Source organism: Triticum dicoccoides, chromosome 3B, assembly GCF_002162155.2.
Source record: "Triticum dicoccoides isolate Atlit2015 ecotype Zavitan chromosome 3B, WEW_v2.0, whole genome shotgun sequence".
NCBI lineage: Eukaryota > Viridiplantae > Streptophyta > Magnoliopsida > Poales > Poaceae > Triticum > Triticum dicoccoides.
Genome location: NC_041385.1, coordinates 770939526 through 770947337, shown reverse-complemented (window position 1 = coordinate 770947337; position 7812 = coordinate 770939526).

The following is a 7812-nucleotide window of genomic DNA, read 5'->3' as shown; positions in this document are numbered from 1 at the left end:
TTCTCCTTCCCCCTCTTCCTTTCCTACTACTAGTACTACTTCCTAATACTAGTACTCCTTCCTTCCCCCTCCAAATAAGATAAGGAAAAGAGAGGGAAACCTACTTGGAGTAGGTTTCCCCCTCCCTATGGCGCGCCCCCCCTTGGGCCGGCCACCTCCTCCCTCCCTCCTTTATATACGGGGGTAGGGGGGCACCCTAGGACACACAAGTTGATCATTGATCGTTCCTTAGCCGTGTGCGGTGCCCCCCTCCACGATATTACACCTCGGTCATATTGTAGCGGTGCTTAGGCGAAGCCCTGCGATAGGAGAACATCAAGATAGTCACCACGCCGTCGTGCTGACGGAACTCCCCCTCGAAGCCTCTACTGGATTGGAGATCGAGGGTGCGTCATCGAGCTGTACGTGTGTCAAGAACTCGGAGGTGCCGGAGTAACGGTGCTTGGATCGGTCGGACCGGGAGGACGTACGACTACTTCCTCTACGCTGCGTCAACGTTTCCGCTTCGGTCTACGAGGGTACGTAGACAACACTCTCCCCTCGTTGCTATGTCATCACCATGATCTTGCGTGTGCGTAGGAATTTTTTTGAAATTACTACGTTCCCCAACAGTGGTATCAGAGCCTAGGTTTTTATGGTTTGATGTTATATGCACGAGTAGAACACAAGTGAGTTGTGGACGATATAAGTCATACTGCCTACCAGCATGTCATACTTTGGTTCAGCGGTATTGTTGGATGAAGCGGCCCAGACCGACATTACGCGTACGCTTACGCGAGACTGGTTTTACCGCCGTGCTTTGCACACAGGTGACTAGCGGGTGTCTGTTTCTCCAACTTTAGTTGAACCGAGTGTGGCTACGCTCGGTCCTTGTGAAGGTTAAAACGGAGTCTATTTGACAAACTATCGTTGTGGTTTTGATGCGTAGGTGAGATTGGTTCTTGCTTAAGCCCGTAGCAGCCACGTAAAATTTGCAACAACAAAGTAGAGGACGTCTAACTTGTTTTTGCAGGGCATGTTGTGATGTGATATGGCCAAGACGTGATGCTATATTTTATTGTATGAGATGATCATGTTTTGTAACCGAAGTTATCGGCAACTGGCAGGAGCCATATGGTTGTCGCTTTATTGTATGAAATGCAAACGCCCTGTAGTTGCTTTACTTTATCACTAAGCGGTAGCGATAGTCGTAGAAGAAATAGATGGCGTAACGACAACGATGCTATGATGGAGATCAAGGTGTCGCGCCGGTGACGATGGTGATCACGATGGTGGTTTGAAGATGGAGATCACAAGCACAAGATGATGATGGGCATATCATATCACTTATATTGATTGCATGTGATGTTTATCCTTTATGCATCTTATCTTGCTTTGATTGACGGTAGCATTTTAAGATGATCTCTCACTAATTATCAAGAAGTGTTCTCCCTGAGTATGCACCCTTGCGAAAGTTCTTCGTGCTGAGACACCACGTGATGATCGGGTGTGATAGGCTCTACGTTCAAATACAACGGGTGCAAAACAGTTGCACACGCGGAATACTCAGGTTATACATTACGAGCCTAGCATATACAGATATGGCCTCGGAACACGGAGACCGAAAGGTCGAGCGTGAATCATATAGTAGATATGATCAACATAGAGATGTTCACCATTGAAACTACTCCATCTCACGTGATGATCGGACATGGTTTAGTTGATTTGGATCACGTGATCACTTAGATGACTAGAGAGATGTCTGTCTAAGTGGGAGTTCTTTAGTAATATGATTAATTGAACTTAAATTTATCATGAACTTAGTACCTGATAGTATTTTGCTTGTCTATGTTTGTTTGTAGATAGATGGCTCGTGCTGTTGTTCCGTTGAATTTTAATGCGTTCCTTGAGAAAGCAAAGTTGAAAGATGATGGTAGCAATTACACGGACTGGGTCCGTAACCTGAGGATTATCCTCATTGCTGCACAGAAGAGTTACGTCCTGGAAGCACCGCTGGGTGCCAGGCCTGCTGCTGATGCAACTGACGATGTTAAGAACGTTTGGCAGAGCAAAGCTGATGACTACTCTATAGTTTAGTGTGCCATGCTTTACGGCTTAGAACCGGGTTTTCAACGACGTTTTGAACGTCATGGAGCATATGAGATGTTCCAGGAGTTGAAGTTAATATTTCAAGCAAATGCCCGGATTGAGAGATATGAAGTCTCCAATAAGTTCTACAGCTGCAAGATGGAGGAGAACAGTTCTGTCAGTGAGCATATACTCAAAATGTCTGGGTATAATAATCACTTGATTCGACTGAGAGTTAATCTTCCGGATGATAGCGTCATTGACAGAATTCTCCAATCACTGCAACCAAGCTACAAAGGCTTTGTGATGAACTATAATATGCAAGGGATGAACAAGACTATTCCCGAGCTCTTCGCGATGCTGAAAGCCGCGGAGGTAGAAATCAAAAAGGAGCATCAAGTGTTGATGGTCAACAAGACCACTGGTTTCAAGAAAAGGGCCAAAGGGAAGAAGAAGGGGAACTTCAAAAAGAACAGCAAACAAGTTGCTGCTCAAGAGAAGAAACCCAAGTCTGGACCTAAGCCTGAAACTGAGTGCTTCTACTGCAAGCAGACTGGACACTGGAAGCGGAACTGCCCCAAGTATTTGGCGGATAAGAAGGATGGCAAAGTGAACAAAGGTATATGTGATATACATGTTATTGATGTGTACCTTACTAATGCTCGCAGTAGCACCTGGGTATTTGATACTGGTTCTGTTGCTAACATTTGCAACTCGAAACAGGGACTACGGATTAAGCGAAGATTAGCTAAGAACGAGGTGACGATGCGCGTGGGAAATGGTTCCAAAGTCGATGTGATCGCGGTCGGCACGCTACCTCTACATCTACCATCGGGATTAGTTTTAGACCTGAATAATTGTTATTTGGTGCCTGCGTTGAGCATGAACATTATATCTGGATCTTGTTTGATGCGAGACGGTTATTCATTTAAATCAGAGAATAATGGTTGTTCTATTTATATGAGTAATATCTTTTATGGTCATGCACCCTTGAAGAGTGGTCTATTTTTATTGAATCTCGATAGTAGTGATACACACATTCATAATGTTGAAGCCAAAAGATGCAGAGTTGATAATGATAGTGCAACATATTTGTGGCACTGCCGTTTAGGTCATATCGGTGTAAAGCGCATGAAGAAACTCCATACTGATGGACTTCTGGAATCACTTGATTATGAATCACTTGGTACTTGCGAACCGTGCCTCATGGGCAAGATGACTAAAACACCGTTCTCCGGTTCTATGGAGAGAGCAACAGATTTGTTGGAAATCATACATACAGATGTATGTGGCCCGATGAATGTTGAGGCTCGTGGCGGATATCGTTATTTTCTCACCTTCACAGATGATTTGAGCAGATATGGGTATATCTACTTGATGAAACACAAGTCTGAAACATTTGAAAAGTTCAAAGAATTTCAGAGTGAAGTAGAAAATCATCGTAACAAGAAAATAAAGTTTCTACGATCTGATCGTGGAGGAGAATATTTGAGTTACGAGTTTGGTTTACATTTGAAACAATGTGGAATAGTTCCGCAACTCACGCCACCTGGAACACCACAACGAAATGGTGTGTCCGAACATCGTAATCGTACTTTACTTGATATGGTGCGATCTATGATGTCTCTTACCGATTTACCGCTATCGTTTTGGGGTTATGCTTTAGAGACAGCCGCATTCACGTTAAATAGGGCACCATCGAAATCCGTTGAGACGACGCCTTATGAACTGTGGTTTGGCAAGAAACCAAAGTTGTCGTTTCTCAAAGTTTGGGGCTGCGATGCTTATGTGAAGAAACTTCAACCAGATAAGCTCGAACCCAAATCGGAGAAATGTGTCTTCATAGGATACCCAAAGGAGACTATTGGGTACACCTTCTATCACAGATCTGAGGGCAAGATTTTCGTTGCTAAATTCGGATCCTTTCTAGAGAAGGAGTTTCTCTCGAAAGAAGTGAGTGGGAGGAAAGTAGAACTTGATGAGATAACTGTATCTACTCCCTTATTGGAAAGTAGTTCATCACAAGAACCGGTTCCTGTGACGACTACACCAATTAGTGAGGAAGCTAATGATATTGATCATGAAACTTCAGATCAAGTTTCTACTGAACCTCGTAGGTCTACCAGAGTAAGATACGCACCAGAGTGGTACAGAAATCCTATTCTGGAAGTCATGTTACTTGACCATGATGAACCTACGAACTATGAGGAAGCGATGATGAGCCCAGATTCCGCAAAATGGCTAGAGGCCACGAAATCTGAGATAGGATCCATGTATGAAAACAAAGTATGGACTTTGGTTGACTTGCCCGATGATCGGCAAGCCATTGAGAATAAATGGATCTTTAAGAAGAAGACTGACGCTGATGGTAATGTTACTGTCTACAAAGCTCGACTTGTTGCAAAAGGTTTTCGACAAGTTCAAGGGGTTGACTACGATGAGACTTTCTCACCCGTAGCGATGCTTAAGTCTGTCCGAATCATGTTGGCTATTGCTGCGTTTCATGATTATGAAATTTGGCAAATGGATGTCAAGACTGCATTCTTGAATGGATTTCTAGAAGAAGAGTTGTATATGATGCAGCCTGAAGGTTTTGTTGATCCAAAAGGTGCTGACAAAGTGTGCAAACTCCAGCGTTCCATTTATGGACTGGTGCAAGCATCTCGGAGTTGGAATAAACGCTTTGACAGTGTGATCAAAGCATATGGTTTTATACAGACTTTTGGAGAAGCCTGTATTTACAAGAAAGTGAGTGGGAGCTCTATAGCATTTCTAGTTTTATATGTTGATGACATATTATTAATTGAAAATGATATAGAATTTCTGGATAGCATAAAGGGATACTTTAATAAAAGTTTTTCAATGAAAGACCTCGGTGAAGCTGCTTACATATTGGGCATCAAGATCTATAGAGATAGATCAAGACGCTTAATAGGACTTTCACAAAGCACATACCTTGACAAAATTTTGAAAAAGTTCAAAATGGATCAGGCAAAGAAAGGATTCTTGCCTGTGCTACAAGGTGTGAAGTTGAGTCGAACTCAATGCCCGACCACAGCAGAAGATAGAGAGAAAATGAAAGATGTTCCCTATGCTTCAGCCATAGGCTCTATCATGTATGCAATGCTGCGTACCAGACCTGACGTATGCTTAGCAATAAGCTTGGCAGGTAGGTACCAAAGTAATCCAGGAGTGGATCACTGCACAGCGGTCAAGAACATCCTGAAATACCTAAAAAGGACTAAGGATATGTTTCTCGTATATGGAGGTGACAAAGAGCTAGTCATAAATGGTTACGTCGATGCAAGCTTTGACACTGATCCGGACGATTCTAAATCGCAAACCGGATACGTGTTTATATTAAACGGTGGAGCTGTAAGTTGGTGCAGTTCAAAACAAAGCGTCGTAGTGGGATCTACATGTGAAGCGGAGTACATAGCTGCTTCTGAAGCGGCGAATGAAGGAGTCTGGATGAAGGAGTTCATTTCCGATCTAGGTGTCATACCTAGTGCATCGGGACCAATGAAGATCTTCTGTGACAATACTGGTGCAATTGCCTTGGCAAAGGAATCCAAATTTCACAAGAGGACCAAGCACATCAAGAGACGCTTCAATTCCATTCGGGACCAAGTCCAAGTGGGAGACATAGAGATTTGCAAGATACATACAGATCTGAATGTTGCAGACCCGTTGACTAAGCCTCTCTCACGAGCAAAACATGATCAGCACCAAGACTCCATGGGTGTTAGAATCATTACTGTGTAATCTAGATTATTGACTCTAGTGCAAGTGGGAGACTGAAGGAAATATGCCCTAGAGGCAATAATAAAGTTATTATTTATTTCCTCATATCATGATAAATGTTTATTATTCAAGCTAGAATTGTATTAACCGGAAACATAATACATGTGTGAATACATAGACAAACATATAGTCACTAGTATGCCTCTACTTGACTAGCTCATTAATAAAAGATGGTTATGTTTCCTAACCATAGACATGTGTTGTCATTTGATTAATGAGATCACATCATTAGGAGAATAATGTGATTGACATGACCCATCCCGTTAGCTTAGCACTTGATCGTTTAGTGTTCTGCTATTGCTTCCTTCATGACTTATACATGTTTCTGTAACTATGAGAATTGTGTAACTCCCGTTTACCGGAAGAACACTTTGGGTACTACCAAACGTCACAACGTAACTGGGTGATTATAAAGGAGTACTACAGGTGTTTCCGAAGGTACATGTTGAGTTAGCATAATTTGAGATTAGGTTTTGTCACTCCGATTGTCGGAGAGGTATCTCTGGGCCCTCTCGGTAATACTCATCACCTAAGCCTTGCAAGCATGTAACTAATGAGTTAGTTATGAGATGACGTATTACGGAATGAGTAAAGAGACTTGCCGGTAACTAGATTGAACTAGGTATTGGATACCGACGATCAAATCTCGGGCAAGTAACATACCGATGACAAAGGGAATAACGTATGTTGTTATGCGGTTTGACCGATAAAGATCTTCGTAGAATATGTAGGAACCAATATGGGCATCCAGGTGCCGCTATTGGTTATTGACCAGAGACGTGTCTCGGTCATGTCTACATTGTTCTCGAACCGTAGGGTCCGCACGCTTAAGGTTTCGATGACAGTTATATTATGAGTTTATGTATTTTGATGTACCGAAGGTTGTTCGGAGTCCCGGATATGATCACGGACATGACGAGGAGTCTCGAAATGGTCGAGACATAAAGATTGATATATTGGACGGATATATTTGGACGCCGGAAAGGTTCCGGAAGAGTTTGGAGCTCCGGGAGGTTACCGGAACCCCCCGGGAGGTATATGGGCCTTATTGGGCCCATGTAGGAGGAAGGGAGAAGGAGCAAGGGAGGGGGGCGCGCCCCCCCAAGCCCAATCCGAATTGGGGAGGGGGGCCGGCCCCCCCTTTCCTTTCTCCTTCCCCCTCTTCCTTTCCTACTACTAGTACTACTTCCTAATACTAGTACTCCTTCCTTCCCCCTCCAAATAAGATAAGGAAAAGAGAGGGAAACCTACTTGGAGTTGGTTTCCCCCTCCCTATGGCGCGCCCCCCTTAGGCCGGCCACCTCCTCCCTCCCTCCTTTATATACAGGGGTAGGGGGGCACCCTAGGACACACAAGTTGATCATTGATCGTTCCTTAGCCGTGTGCGGTGCCCCCTCCACGATATTACACCTCGGTCATATTGTAGCGGTGCTTAGGCGAAGCCCTGCGACAGGAGAACATCAAGATAGTCACCACGCCGTCGTGCTGACGGAACTCCCCCTCGAAGCCTCTACTGGATTGGAGATCGAGGGTGCGTCATCGAGTTGTACGTGTGTCAAGAACTCGGAGGTGCCGGAGTAACGGTGCTTGGATCGGTCGGACCGGGAGGACGTACGACTACTTCCTCTACGCTGCGTCAACGTTTCCGCTTCGGTCTACGAGGGTACGTAGACAACACTCTCCCCTCGTTGCTATGTCATCACCATGATCTTGCGTGTGCGTAGGAATTTTTTTGAAATTACTACGTTCCCCAACACAGGTATCACCTTACAGTCTAGGCACGCACGCCTATCTTCCCTTCTCGAGAGGATGAAATCAATCTGGCTAGAGTGTTGGCCACTACTAAAAGTCACCAGATGTGATTCTCTCTTTCTAAAGAGGGTGTTGGCTACAATCATCTTGTAGGCTAGAGCAAAGCTTAAGACATCTTCTCCTTCTTGA